General features: G+C 40.2%; 1 pseudogene; it reads right to left on the bottom strand.

Annotated features, from left to right (window-relative positions):
• Positions 1-9,641: 9,641 nt before the first annotated feature.
• LOC112645961 (zinc finger CCHC domain-containing protein 9-like) lies at positions 9,642-11,177 on the bottom strand (annotated as a pseudogene).
• Positions 11,178-15,059: the final 3,882 nt, after the last annotated feature.

Here is a 15,059-nt window from a genome sequence, read left to right as displayed (position 1 = left end):
CGTTTATACGGATAAGGACCCAGCTTAAGCTACTGGTATTAGAGTTATTGGAATGGGAAGAGGATTTTGCATTTTGTTCCCTGGTCTAAATGTTTAAAAATGACATTTTTCCCCCTAAAACAAGAAATAAACAATGGGAAAAGTATCCCCCTGCCCAAGGCAGCTTCAAGAAAACCTCATGACATTTGGGACTTATCATTTGTCCAGGTGACGAGTTCTGAGGCTGGCCCGGGCGGGCTCGAACATCTGTATATACTCAGCGCCGCTGAATGTTGTTGCATGAAGTTTCATTTAGGAAATTGAAACACGCCTTCTGATGAATTTATTGTTTCACTCAGTCTTGTAAAGGGCACACCTTGTAGTTTCGATCTGTTCAATTATGTATTTTCCTGCTCACGTAATAAAAGAAACATATTTAAAAAATAAAGGAAGAAGATCATGAAATGACATCATGTGAAGCACTATAACAATGAAATGATTTTTTTGCTCCTTTCTTATTTTTTGTGTCTTTTCACAAATCTGTCCAAGTGAAGGATAGCGTGTAATTCCTGTTAAATAGCCAGGGTCAAGGTCTCAATCGACCTTTTCCAGGACCAAAGCCATTTGGGGATTCTGTGGTGCTAAGCTGCAGATTCCTGAAGGTCTTTACAAAAGATACAAGCCATTGGTTTCAGGTATAGATGAAGCATGTGAAACAGATGCTAAGGGATGCCCAAGGTGTTACTGCAAAATGAACTTTCCGTAATTTATGTGGAAAAGCATTTTAGAGTTGAGTTCTCTTTAACATGGAATATCCCCAGCCTGGATGTGTTTTCATCTTTCCATAAGCAACTAAGCCCAAGTTTTGTGACGACAACCATGCGATAGAGGGTCACGTGTCTGGTCCCCAGAGCTGTCATCCTGGTTTCTAGATCTCAAAGTTAATTTACCAGAGGCTGTCATAAAAACATGGATTAGCAGCATTACGCACGGTCTGACCAAATTTTTCAGTTCTACCCCCAGTGCTCCACGATCTCAGGTTATCTGTATTACTAACCCCCCTTAGTAAGATAGGTGACCGTTGGAAGATGAGAGAATCTAGAACCAGAAGGCATTCTGGAGCAAGGAAGAATCAGCACAGCCTTCAGATGAACCCGAGGCTTCCGCCCCTTCTCCGTCCCTCTCCTGACGGCCGTTCATGATCGAAGGCCCAGAACCCGGAGCATGCCAAAGTCACCCCTAGTCCGAGGCAAAATGATCAGAAAGGGCAATAGAGTGAGTTTTCCGTACAGCTCCCTCAAAGACACCTGTATGTGGAGACGGCATGAGTGCCCCGCACAGTGACAGGATTTATATGTGAGAGCTGACGCTCCTAATACAGGCAGCTCTTCATCTTATTAAATGTTCTAGTTGGGGTGCAGGGGGTGGGGAGGAGCTGGCTTTTGAATTCTGGGGGTCTCCGGAGCTACAGTCTCCGATTACAGGGGGAGTCTGCCCCGAGGGCCTGTTACTGCCTTTCCTCTCACCTTCTTTCTTCTCTCCTCTGAATGGATAAAGAAGCTGTGGTTTGTGTATACGATGGAATATTCCTCAGCCATTAGAAACGATGAATACCCACCATTTGCTTCAATGTGGATGGAACTGGAGGGTATTATGCTGAGTGAAGTAAGTCAGTCGGAGAAGGACAAACATTATATGGTCTCATTCATTTGGGGAATATAAGAATTAGTGAAAGGGAATAAAGGGAAAGGAGAGAAAATGAGTGGGAAATATCAGAAAGGGAGACAGAACATAAAGACTCCTGACTCTGGGAAACAAACTAGGGGTGGTGGAAGGGGAGGAGGGCGGGTGGTGGGGGTGACTGGGTGATGGGCACTGAGGGGGGCACTTTATGGGATGATCACTGGGTGTTATGCTATATGTTGGCAAATTGAACTCCAATAAAAAAAATTAAATAAATAAATACATACATACATACATACATACATACATACATAAATACATAAATACATAAATAAATAAAAAGAATTTTTTTAATTTAAATTCAATTTGCCAACATATAGCAAAACACCCAGTGCTTACCACCTCATGTGCCTTCCTTCATGCCTGTCACCCGGTTACCCCACCCCCACCCACTTCCCTTCAGCAGCCCTCCATTTGTGTCTCAAGTCTTCAAATCTCCATTTAATTTCTTTATAATTGTCTCTTAGATTTAGGTGGAGATAACCTTTTTTATGACTACTTATTCCCTTTAATACTTCTCTCCTTGATAACCAACTTCTCATTTCTTTTGACTCAGCTATTTACTGTTTTCTTCTTTTTTGCCTTTCCCTTTTCTTTGGCAACTGGCCTTATTTCTATGTCTTTGTGACTTTAAATTCTTCTTGCTTTGTTCTTCTTCTTTGAATATTTATTTATATGATTAAACATCTGCCTACACTTTTGTATGTTATTTGTTCTTAACTTTTTCCTTTTTTATTGACATTTTATCTATATGCTTTACTCTGCACTTAGCTTCTTTTTTTACTCTTAATTTATTCTTGATTAGCTTTACTGGTTTTGTCTATTCTATGTCCTAATCAGTGTTTAATTATTCATTATAATTATTTTTCCATTATACGTAAAATTTTTCTCCCTAATTTTAATTTTAATTTAAAACTCATTCTGTTTAATCCTCTTATTTTATAAATGGGGAAGCTAAAATGCAAAGAGTTAGAAATAACTTGCTCAAGATCTTAGCATAGCAAGGGTAGAACTGAAATAAGAAGACTGTTCTTTAGGCTACTGGTCTAGTGCTCTTTCTACCAAACCGGTGCAGTAACAATGTGCAAATAAGACCTTTTTTAAAATAAAGACCACTTGATTAGCACCTCTTCAAAGAGCATTTAGTTCCTGAGACATCAAGGTCAAGAAATGATTCAACATCAGTGATCACCCAGGGAGTGTGTGAAAATCAAGTGGAAAGGGCAAAGCTGAGAACTGGGACTTTATTCCTAAACTATTTGGAAGAACAGAACCTAAAGCCCATATAATATGCGTTCCTAGGTAAACACAGCTCCCCAAGCCTCTGTGTTCTTATTTCTAACACGGGGATAATGCCCACCGTTGTGTTATGTTGATCACATCAGGCCATGAATGGAAAAGCTCCTTGTAAATTTTGTGTGTAGCTGTTCTTATAATGACCATAACATTCAAAAGAGAGGTTAGAGGAATCACTATGTAAAAGGAATACAATGGTATTACCTTTTAAATGTGTGTATCTATTTATTCAAAGAGGGAAAGAAGGGGGTGCCTGGGTGGTTCAGTCCGTTAAGTGTCCGACCTGAGTTCTGGTAGTGATCGCTTGAGCTCTGATAGTGATCTGGGGTCCTGGGATTGGGGCTCTGTGCACAGCGGGGAGTCTTCTTGTCTCTCTCCCTCTGCCCCTCCCTCTGTCCTTCCTCCTCTCCTCACTCCTGCTATCTGTCAAACAGATAAATAAAAGCTTTTTTATAAAAAAAAAAAAAAGTGCCTATGCCACTCAATACCCAAAATTATATGTTTTCCTTTTCCTCCTTCAAAACAAAATTACTTTGTATTGACTTTCTGTTGTTTTTTGAGCACCATCTGGTGCTCTTGGGTTTCTATTCCTGCATTATATGCATGCATTGGCCTGCTTCATTCCCTAAGCTTTGATGGTTAAGATAAATGAATAGAACTACCTTAGTAAGAGATAATTTATAAGAATGTCTGTCTTTAGACTCCCATTTAGCCTCACCAATCAAGCAGTGGCCTCTGTGGCAATTCCATAATTTCTTACTAATCTCTTTTGTACTCCTACATTCCTACAAACGTTCCAGCTACAATCTTCGTGGAAGTCAACAATGACAATCAGAAAAAAACATTACCTGGTATTTGAGATTTTTAAAATTTCATTACCCAATAAACTTTTCAAGCAGTGATCTTTTAGTGCCCTGGCATCTGAAACAGTTATCTCCTAGGCAGAGCTGGCTCTGCAGCAGCAAATTAATGGATTAAAATGCTAAGTGAATTCTTACTGGCAAGCAATCTGTGAGTAAAGACAATGGATTAGTCAGGCTGGGTGTTAAGTGATGAGGACAAAGGATCACATTCTAGCGTTAGGCCTCCTCTTGGGGCAGGGAGTGGGGGGCTATAATCATCAGAAATGATCTAGACTCTTACCTGTGGGACCACTCAGACCATCTCTTTGCCCTTTAGTGTGAAGCCATCATCGAGAAATCTCTCTCTTATCCCTGCCGTGATCTTACATGTCTCAAAAGGGCAAAATTGCATACCTGCAAGGAACTTAGAGCCTCACCCTTCAGAGACCATAACGGAGTGGCTCAAGGTGGCCTGAAAGGCTGCAGCAGCAATGGAAGGAGAAGGCTCATCTCCACTCCAAGGACAGCACTCTCTCTTGTCCACCAGGATGTGTTCCTGACCCTCTTCACCCTTCATCCATCAGTGGCAAAATAAAGGCAAAGGCTTTGTTGTGTGGCCAACAGAGCCCACCTGTAAGGAGGATTGGCTACAATCTGGCAGTTGGGTCAGGGTAAGAGAGATGGGGGCCTGTGCTCTTGCTGTAGCAAAGCAGAGCGATTTCCCCCTTCATGTCAGCATAGGCCACCTGAGGAGAGTTTTAGAGCAGAGAAGAAAGGTCAGAGGAAAGGCAGTAACAGGCCCTTGGGGCAGACTCCCCCTGTAATCGGAGACTGTAGCCACCACAAAGGAGGGCTCCATTCTGAGGCTGCCTTGAACATCACTGGAGGCCCACAGGAGTCCTCCTATGGGAAACTGAGTCCTCTGCTGCACAGAGTCACTGAGGCACCAACCTTCAATTTTGATATGCTCGTTCGAGTCACTGAAGAAAAATAAAAACTGTTTCCTCTTCCCATCAATCACCAAAAAGTGCTTCACCAAATCCATTTGCCTTGCTCAAAGAAAGAGGTGATTTCAAGTTGCAAGGGAGAGAGATTCTATTTGCTTTTATGTTTGCTGGTCTTGCCACTGTCTCTCAAATGTCTCTGAAAAAATGCCAGAGGCCCACATTTGGTGTAAGCACTGGGGATTTTCTCCAGGGAATGGGGCTAATAAGTGGAAGCTGGCTGTGCCTCTTAGAGATCTGCAAGACAAAGGAGTACCTGGGTCAACATCTTGCCCACCAGCAAATTGCACCATCTGCTTGTGACAGTACATTCCTAGAACTCCTCTGTGTCTGGTAAACAGCTGTCATGAGAACCATTTCTCCCTGACACTAGTCCTTTTATTGGTGACCTATTGGTCAACAACACAGAGGAACATTGTTTGTTAAACCTCAATGATGACCTCATGATCTTTACTCCCACTTTTTTATGTCAACCTCATAAGCCTCCCGTAGCACCCCACAAATTAGCAGCAAATGGTATTGAAGGCAATGATAGAAAATATTACAAGCACTGTCTGTAAATGATTAACCCTGAACACTGAAGAGACACAAACTCAAAACAGAAAGATGCCCTGCAGAGTGTTGTGGCCATTTAGGCATCCTTGATTGAAAACTGGTTAGGAACGGAGAATTTTAATAGACTTCATTTAAACTGAGATGACTTAAAAATCACAAACAAAACTTTTCTGCATGCAGAGGCACCATTCAATTTAGACTGAATTACCCAATGATTAATTAATTTAGGACAGTGCTCACTGAAAAATTGCCATAGATGTGCAACTGTCAAAGGAATTTGACACAGATTGTCAAACCTTCGTGACATGAATGGCACAGATTCAGGGGGCTGCCCACTCAGCAGACCTCTTGCTCTTTTAATGAGAGCTGTCCTCATTGCCAAGTATCACGAGCTCCAGTTAAAAGAAAGAGCAAAAAGGTGGGAATGGTACCTAGACTTGTAGGAGCTACTGGGTAGCTTTTCATGTGTGACTCCCAGTGCGGGTCACTGTAAGGCTATTAAGGTCACTGCATCTATACAAGAAGTCTTAACAGTCATAACCCCAGCGACCAGGGCTACTTCCTCTGCCCTGCACTTGGTAGCCATAGGTCTGCCTTCGGGAGGAGTCAAGAGGTCCTCTGGGCATCTGGATTTGTCACCTTAGATTGTCTGAGTCTCTCCAGGTAACCACTGAGCTAGCCAGAAGAGTCCACTCATTCCTTCTGATCCATTATATAAATCCATTGAATTAACTCAATTATAGGCAATATTAAAGGAAGGAAAAGAAAAGGAATAAAGGAAGTAGGCCGATGCATTGGCTGCCACAGAACTGGCACCAACAATCTGCCAGGGTTCTTTCCTTTTAATCACAGCACAAGACACTATCCTTAAGCTCCTAGCAGTCTCCCCTAGCCATGGGTGTGGCTGGAGACAGAGATCATGACTGCACTTGGACCGTGACTTGATCTCCCTGGACCCCTGCCATGGTTCATTTCCAGGGGAAGTCCGAGAGATCATTTGAACCCCAGAGCATCCAAACAGGAACAATATACCAGCCTCAGCAGACCTTGCTGGAAACCTAGACTCCACTCTTTTTAGTGTTTTCCTTGTGGGTAGAACTAAATAAAAAAGTATGTTTTCCACCAAGTGGAACAATGGTTTTGCAGTTTAAACAACTGTCTACTCCTGCCCTTAATGATCAAGAATCTGGTTATTAATTGCTGAATAAGTTAGGCCATTCGGCACCAACCATTCACTGTGGCATAGATCACATGATGACAACCCTTATAAGTAGCTTCCAGGCCACAGCAAAGATAGCAGGTCACAGCAAAAAGATCTGAAGCCAAAAATCTGAGTTCAAAAGAAACCCTAGCCCTACCTAATCATGCGATCTTGATCAAATTACTAAACTGCATTTGAATACCAGACTCATTGTTTATAAAATGAGAACAATAATAATACCTACTTCAGAGTATATTGTGAAAACCCTGTACGATTATATTCATTATGAATGTGAAAGTTAATGAGATTATTAGTTATGTGAACCATCATTAATACAGAACTATACACAAATGAACAAGGTTCTAGTAATTTGTTTCAGAGCAACTACACTCAATCTCGCAGACTTGGACCTTTGGGGAGCTTTTATGTACTGCATGTGGGCACACCCAAATGAATGTGGATAAGAGATGCAGGAATTTTGCACTTCACATCACTTCATCTTAATTGTCATACTTATAAACCTCCTTCTTTTCTTGAAATAAAACTATAGGTTCCCTTAGAAGTAAATCCACATCCCCAACATTAGCAAGAAAGCAAGAGTCCACAAGGTTTGAGGTTGCGGGCACTCACAGGGCTGACTCGAGTCTCCCCAAATTCACCATCCTGTCATTGGTTCCCCAGCTGCCCCTTCTAGCCCTTCAGTGTGGGCATTAACCCATCCCTTAGTTCCTCTTGAAAGCTTTGCTAGAGGGATAGAGATGACAGAAGGAAAACACACAGTGAATAACATGCAAATAGATAATCTACATTACAAGTTGTGGTTCGTTTTCTGGAATCTATAGACCTAGAACCATTCTGAGACAAATACAAGGAAAAGAAAATGTGCTTAGTCAGTTCCTGCCTTTAAACTCCCCAGATTTTCTCCTCTTTCTTTTTTTCTTGGGTTTATCAATTCTGGAAGAACTCAAAACAAACAATCCACCCATTTACTTACGGCTTACGTTTGCTCTGGGAACACAAATCCCCGGGCCTGGATGGTGAAATCATCTAGAATTGGGTAGTGACTACCCTCCTTATAAGAAAGTAGCCTCTCCAGGTTGTCACAGAACTTACATCTCTCTATTACTCTCTGAGGCTGAAGCCAAGTGTCAGATGCCATCTACTACAGTTTTTCCCATATGAAGCAGGAAATAAGATAGAATTTCACTCACAAAATCAGGAAAAGAAAAGCTAGGCAAAGAGACTTGTGTTTTAAGAAAATTAGACAAAGCCATAGTCCTTTGAAAAACTGAAGAATATGTCTAATTGATTAATACACAATATATATCTGTGTGGAAAGGATACAATGCATAGACATTTCCATTTACATTACTTGCCCCACCCTGTTAAGCACTTGTTTGCCAATCTTTTTTAAAAGTTCTGTTGACTCTGGCATTGTGTCTGTTTTTTTTTTTTTTCCAGCTGTTATTAGAACCTATAAGCACAAGTACCTACAAATTGTTCATTAAATATTTGTGACTGCTGTTACAGTGGTTGTTCACTCTTCTGATGTATTTATTAATGTGTCACCTCATCCCCCATAGGTTGTCATTTGAAAAACTTTGAGGTGTTCTCAAGATAGGTTCTAAAATTGGAACCAAATAATACCTATAAAAATGTAAATTCAAGGAAGACAAGAATCTCACCTGATTAGTTCACTGCTCCCTCCAGTACTGGCACATAAAAGATAGTCTATAAACTTTTCTTGAACAGCTTTGCCACTGATTAGCCATGGAAGCTTGGGATAGATTCTTCAATGCTCTGAGCCTTAGTCTTCTTGCCAGTAAATGAAAATAATGTCTCACTCAAATGATGTTACAGGGATGAAGTGATGATGTGTAAAATTTTGAGCTACGGTAGATGTTCAGTATTTTAGAAAGAGGGCTTAGGAATCTGGTTAATGATTACTTTTCTAGTTCCTAGTTCTTTTGTGAAGCTGCCTCTTGCCTTGCTGCCTATTTTCTCAAGGTTAAGGATAATATCAAGATCTTTTATTACCAGACATACACTGCAATAGAAGGATGATGCTAAGGTCCTGTGGGCTCTTTCAAGGCTTAAAGCTGCCCACCAGTAACCTCGCTGTGGGAAGGCCATACTAATTAATTAAATTTTCTTCCCTTTCTCTCTAAGTGGGCAAGAGATGATATTTTTAAACTGCTTCCTGGCTAATTCTAGTAGTCTATTCTAGTAATAGACTAATTCTAAGTATCCTTGATTAAACAGAGAATAAATATTTGTTTAAATAAATAAAATCTACAATATAAAACAGTTGTCATGTTTTGATCAGAGTCAGGAAATTCTTGAAATATCATCATCGTCCCTTGCAACCCAATGTCCTTACTGAAAATCTTCTAGGAAATGAAGGTGCCCTTTAATGAAATGTAGCATAGGTTCAGTAATAAATAATAATAATATTAATAATAATAGCAAATACTTATTATGGGCCTGGCAATGTTCCAAGCATCCCAGGTACATGTAATAACTTCTTTAATCCGGGATCCCTGGGTGGCGCAGCGGTTTAGCGCCTGCCTTTGGACCAGGGTGCGATCCTGGAGACCCGGGATCGAATCCCACGTCAGGCTCCCGGCATGGAGCTTGCTTCTCCCTCTGCCTATGTCTCTGCCTCTCTCTCTCTCTCTCTGTGACTATCATAAATAAAAAAAAAAATAACTTCTTTAATCCTTACCCATTCTATGAGAGAAACACTATTATGTGCATTTTATAGATGAGGAAACCATGACACAGAAAGTTTAAAAGAAACTTTCCCAAGATCACATATAGCTAGACATGATGAAACTGTGATTCAAACCTAGACAGTCTACTCTTTTTTTTTTTTAAATAGCAAATGAATTTTTATTAAATATTTTAAAAATACAGTAAATTTTACGGCAACTTATAAATTCTTAATAAAAAGGCACTTTGAACCGAGAAAACAATAAAACCAAAAATTCAATTCCTTTTTTTTTTTTTCCAAAAATTCAATTCCAAATGCAAAGCAGTTATACTTTGTTTAGGGGTAGTTCACATTAATGCATAATTTTTAATAAAAAGGTGATTGTTACAATCAAGCATATAACCACTCAGTAATACCTCAGTTCTGTTAAAAATGTTCTTTGAGAGAATCCAATTTAAACATCTTATACTTTTCTTCAGTGATTTTCTCCAGTGATAGAAGCACTCTTTAATGGAAAGCACTCAGGAAACTGTTCGATCATACCCAGATCATACTGGTCCCACAACACAGGTTTCCAAAGAAGCCCAGCTCCAATTTGTGAATTAGGCTCAGTTCATGTTTAACAATGAGGTGGTAACAAATGATAGAACTAGTCACTATCAAAAATTAACAACTTTAGGTATCTTTGTTTTGGGTTTCTGTGGTTTAGGCATATCCAAAATTTCTTCATAGTCCGCACTCATTCCCTTTTCCCAGGGACGAACTGTGACCATTCGATCTGAATTTTGACTCTCAGGGCAATCTTTCTTAAAGTGTTCCACGGAGCCACAAAGTCTACAGCAACCACCATCAGCATAGAGTCCTTTGGGATTATCAGGACAAGATCTGGACAGATGTCCCATTTCCCCACAAACAAAACATTTTGCAAAAGGAAATTCACCAAGAGCTGGGTCTACTTTGGCTTTGCATTTGGTTATTTCGTGCTCTGTGGACCCACAGCGATAACATATTCCAGTGCCCAAATCTTGATTCTCAAGGGCAGCTGGGCAATCTGCAATCCCATGGCCAGGTTTTCTACAATGGAAACATACCATTGCATTTTTCTTTGCTGCTTGTCTTTTCAGTCTTCTTCCTTCCCTTCGGCTTTCTTTAAGGCAACCGCAATTTCTTCCCTTACCTCCTGACTGTCTGTTGCTATCATCTCTCCATTGTGAATCATCTGTGGATTCCTCTTAGGTATTCCATGAATCCATTTACATCTTCATTTAAATACTCCTTTTTCTTTTTGTCCTTTCTGTGTTTTGCTTTGGGAGCATCATTTTTCACAGAAAGCCTATTGGCTTCAAGTTGTTTACTCTTTGGTAGGTTTTGGCTTTCTCCCTCACAGGACCCCTTCTTCATGTCTTCCCATGATGTTGCAGCCAAAGGTCTCTTGGTACGCGTGGTGGTAACTTGTGCCCACCTGGTCATGATTTTATCAGTACCTTATCAAGCGTGTACTAATCCTCCAGGGGCTAGGCAGTCTACTCTTGATGTAAGGTAGGAAGGGATTCTGGCAAATTGCGTATATTGCCTAATTATGAATTAATCAACAAATATAATACCCCCAGAAAAGCCTAAAGTTAATAAGTCAGTCCTTTAGGAGCACCTACCATGTGGGTGTACTGATTATATTCGGGGGGCTGGGAATACAACAGTGAGCATGATAGACAGAGTCTGTCCCTTAAGGACTTTGTATTGTATTAGGGGAGAGACTAAAAATAAACATGGAAACAAATACATAAGGTGGGGTTAGGTATTAACAAATGCAATGAACAAATTATAATAGGGTAATTATGTTAATAAGGGAAAGCAGGGAAGATGCTATATTAGCTAGGGTGGTCAGGGAGGGGATGGGTGGAGGTAGATTGGAGGAGGAAGTAGGTGGAGGTGAGAGGGACATATCTGAATTGAGACTAAATTATGAGAAGGAGGCATCCATCCTGGAAAGACTGTTCCAGACAGAAAGGCGCTAGCTCAATGGTTTCAAGCAACTTGGTGGTTGCAGTAAAATGAACAAGTTGAAGGTGGAGGAGCAGATGTTAATATATAAGCAAAGAATCAAATCATGCAGGCCTTTAAGGTAAGGTTAGGAGTTCTGATTTATTCTCCTTTAACTAGAAAGCAATTGGAGCATTTTAAACTGGGAAATGTATTCTGACTTTTTATTTTTTAAATATTGTTAAAGATTTCCTGACTGCCATAAGGAAGATGAACTGCAGAGGAGCAAGAATTGAGACAGGCAGAGCAGTTCAGAGGCTACTGCAATAGTCAAGGCAAGAGAGAGTGGCTCCTTAGACCAGAGTGATAGTGATAAAGATGGTGAGATGTGGTCAGTTTCAAGGCATATTTGGAAGGCATAGTGGGCAGAGCTCTCCAGTGAATTGGCCCCTGGAGCAATTTTGATGCCATTTACTGAACAAGAAAAGGCTTGTTGTGTAGCAAATTTAAAGATAAAGAAGTAGAGAAAGAGTTCTACTTACATAGGATTAACTTAAGACAAAAACTCATAGATATTTACATAGAGATGTTGAGTATTATCTGAAGTTTGGAAAGAGAAACAGATAATTGTACTTCTATGCTGTCCAATATAATAGCAATTAGCCTTACATGGATACTGAGCACTTGAAATGTATAGTTAGTACAACAGGCAACTGAATCTTTAAATTTTAACTAATTAAAATTTAAATAGTCACATGTGGCTAGTGGCAACTACACTGGACGGCACAGATGAAGAACATTTCTATCATCACAGGACATTTTATTGGATACCAGCCATTAGATTTAATGAGATTATCTACGGAATGAATGTGGATAAAAAGAGAAATAAGCCAAGGACTGAGTACTGGACTATAAAACTATTAAGTCTGGAAATGAAGAAGGAGTCAGAAAATGAGAGACAGTGGCCTTTGGGTTCAAGTGGTCCATTTGTCATGAGGTCAAGAGAAGAAAACATTTCAAGAAAAAGGGGAGTGGTCCAATAGATACAGAATTGCCCTTTAGCCTTGGGGAGATTTAGATTGTGGGGAAACTCATAAAGAACTATTTCAGAGGTGTGGTGAGGGACAAAAGCCCACTTAATGTAGATTGAGGAGAAAAGAATGGTAAACAGTGTAGATAGCGTTCACAATTTTTTGGACGAGTTTTGCCATGAAGGGAAACAGAGAAATGAGGCAACATCTAGGAAGCTAAGGGAGATACTTTCCCCGAGATGGGCCAAGTTAATGTGCTTTACACCAGTGAAGTAAATGATTCAGTAGAGATGCGGAAATTGATTTCTATTGATGACAAGAAGAGTAGTGGATAATTGCAGGAGTGAGGTCCTTAGGAAGGTATGAGGGGGGCTAGAAAGGAGTGTTGGCTTTGGCTTTGGAGAAGACTAAAGGTTTTAACTAACCCAAGAAGTAGGCATTATCCTATCGGTCTCACAGAAGTAGATACTGAGGCCCAAAGCTACATTAGTAGCAAGTGGCATATTTGAGCATAGGAAGGTAAGAAATCAAGGTCTCTGTCTAATTATGATAAAATCCATATTGTACCTATTAGACAATTACATGAAGATAATGAGTAGGCAATTAATATCCAGTTGTCTGAAGCTTGAAGGGAGATGGTCTTTAGCTCACAATTTATCTACCTCCAACTCATTTTCTTTCCCCTATATCTCACCCCAAATATGATGAACCAAAGTACAGGGGATGAAAAGAGTAACTTCTCAATTCTAGTGTTGATGAGATAAGAAAAAGCAAAAAGAATGGGAGAACGGAAGTTACTTCAGGGGAAAGTTAGGTTAAATGCCATAAAAAATTTTTTGTTCTTTGTTTGGCTTGACTTCATCTTTTGTTTATTTATTTGCTCTGTGTTTGTTTTATAATTAATTAGGTTTCTTTCCCTAAAGTCTTTTAAAAGTGAAACAAGCCTTCTGCAACCAGGAAGATGAAGTAGACATATTTTTCCTTATTCCTCCTGGAATAAAAAAAAAATCCTGGACATTAATATAAAACAAACATAAGACTACAGAAAGTGGAGAATAGAGGGCTACCTGGCTAGAAACTTCAACATCTGAAAAATGGCAGTGGTGAATTCCACTGCCTCATATATCCCTGATTTGGAATGAAGTCAGCAACCCAGAAATGTCGATGGGTACAAACAAGTTAAAAAAACAAACAAACAGGGATGCCTGTTGGCTCAGGGGTTGGGTGCCTGCCTTCAGCCCAGGGCGTGATCCTGGAGTCCCAGGATCGAGTCCCGCATTGGTCTCCCTGCATGGAGCCTGCTTTCTCTCTCTGCTTATGTCTCTGCCTCTCACCTTCAAAAACCTGCTCTCTCTAGCCAAAGGACAAGGAAAAGGGAAACTTAGAAAGGAAAACAAAACAAAACAAAAAACCTTTTGCATAATAACTGCTTTATTCCAGCCAGTCACCACAGAAAAAATTATGGCTGCAACCCAAATGATACCAGCAAAGACTAAGTAGGGAGCCTACACTTCCACATTGTGAGGCTCTAAAAAAAAAACAAAAAACAAAAAACAAAACTAACATCTTTACCAGGACGATGTCAAAGAAGGCCCAGTAGGGAACAGGACTTTTATCCATACTTTACTGAAACTCCCCTTCACCAATATCAGTGGAAATCATGTGGGGACTCTAGATTTTCCCTCCTACTTGAAATAACAAAGCCCCTCCTTACCCTTCCTGTCAGGGTATTGACAGAAGATGCCTACTGGAGAGACAGGAATTTTACCTTGCTCATCAGTAATGAAATCATCCTTATCATGGTGTCATTGGAGACCACATGAGAAGAGGAAATCCTACCCCTGACCATCATGAATGAAAAGCCCTCCCACTACCTTGGGTGTCAATGTAAGCTCAATGGGCAACATGGACTTCTACTTTTACTTGGCAGTAATAGATAAATCCATCATTACAGTTGTAGACTCTAATACTCCTCCCACAACAATTGATAGAACAACTAGACCACAGAGCTAGAAGAACTCAACAACACCATCAACCAGCAGGCCCTAATCAACATTGATCAATCATTCCACCCAACAACAGAAGAGAGACACAACAGAAGTACTCATGGAACACATACGAAGATAGACTATATTCTGGGCCATAACACAAATCTAAACAAACTTAAAAGAATTGAAATCATGCACAGTGGAATCAACTTAGAAATCAATAACAGAGAGAGAAAAAACTCCCAACACTTGGAAACTAAACAATAAACTTCTAAAATAATTCATGGGTCAAAGAGGAAGTTTCAAGGGAAATTAAAAAAAAATACGTTGACAGGGATCCCTGGGTGGTGCAGCGGTTTAGCGCCTGCCTTTGGCCCAGGGCGCGATCCTGGAGACCCAGGATCGAATCCCAGGTCGGGCTCCCGGTGCACGGAGCCGGCTTCTCCCTCTGCCTATGTCTATGCCTCTCTCTCTCTCTCTCTCTCTGTGACTATCATAAATAAATAAAAAATTAAAAAAATACGTTGACAGAATGAAAATTAAAATGCAACATGTCAAAATCTGTGAGGCACTGTTAAAGCAGCGCTGAGAAGGAATATTATAGCACTAAATTCTAAGTTTCTTAGAAAGGAAGAAAATCCTCAAAGCAATCAGTTAATCTCTCATCTCAAGAATGTAGAAACGGAATACCAGAATAAACCCTAAGTAAGCAGAAGGAAGAAACTAA

Source organism: Canis lupus, chromosome 34 (assembly GCF_003254725.2).
Source record: "Canis lupus dingo isolate Sandy chromosome 34, ASM325472v2, whole genome shotgun sequence".
NCBI classification, from domain to species: domain Eukaryota; kingdom Metazoa; phylum Chordata; class Mammalia; order Carnivora; family Canidae; genus Canis; species Canis lupus.
Note: the sequence above shows the minus strand (reverse complement) of the source record. Positions and strands in the feature narration are given on the sequence as shown.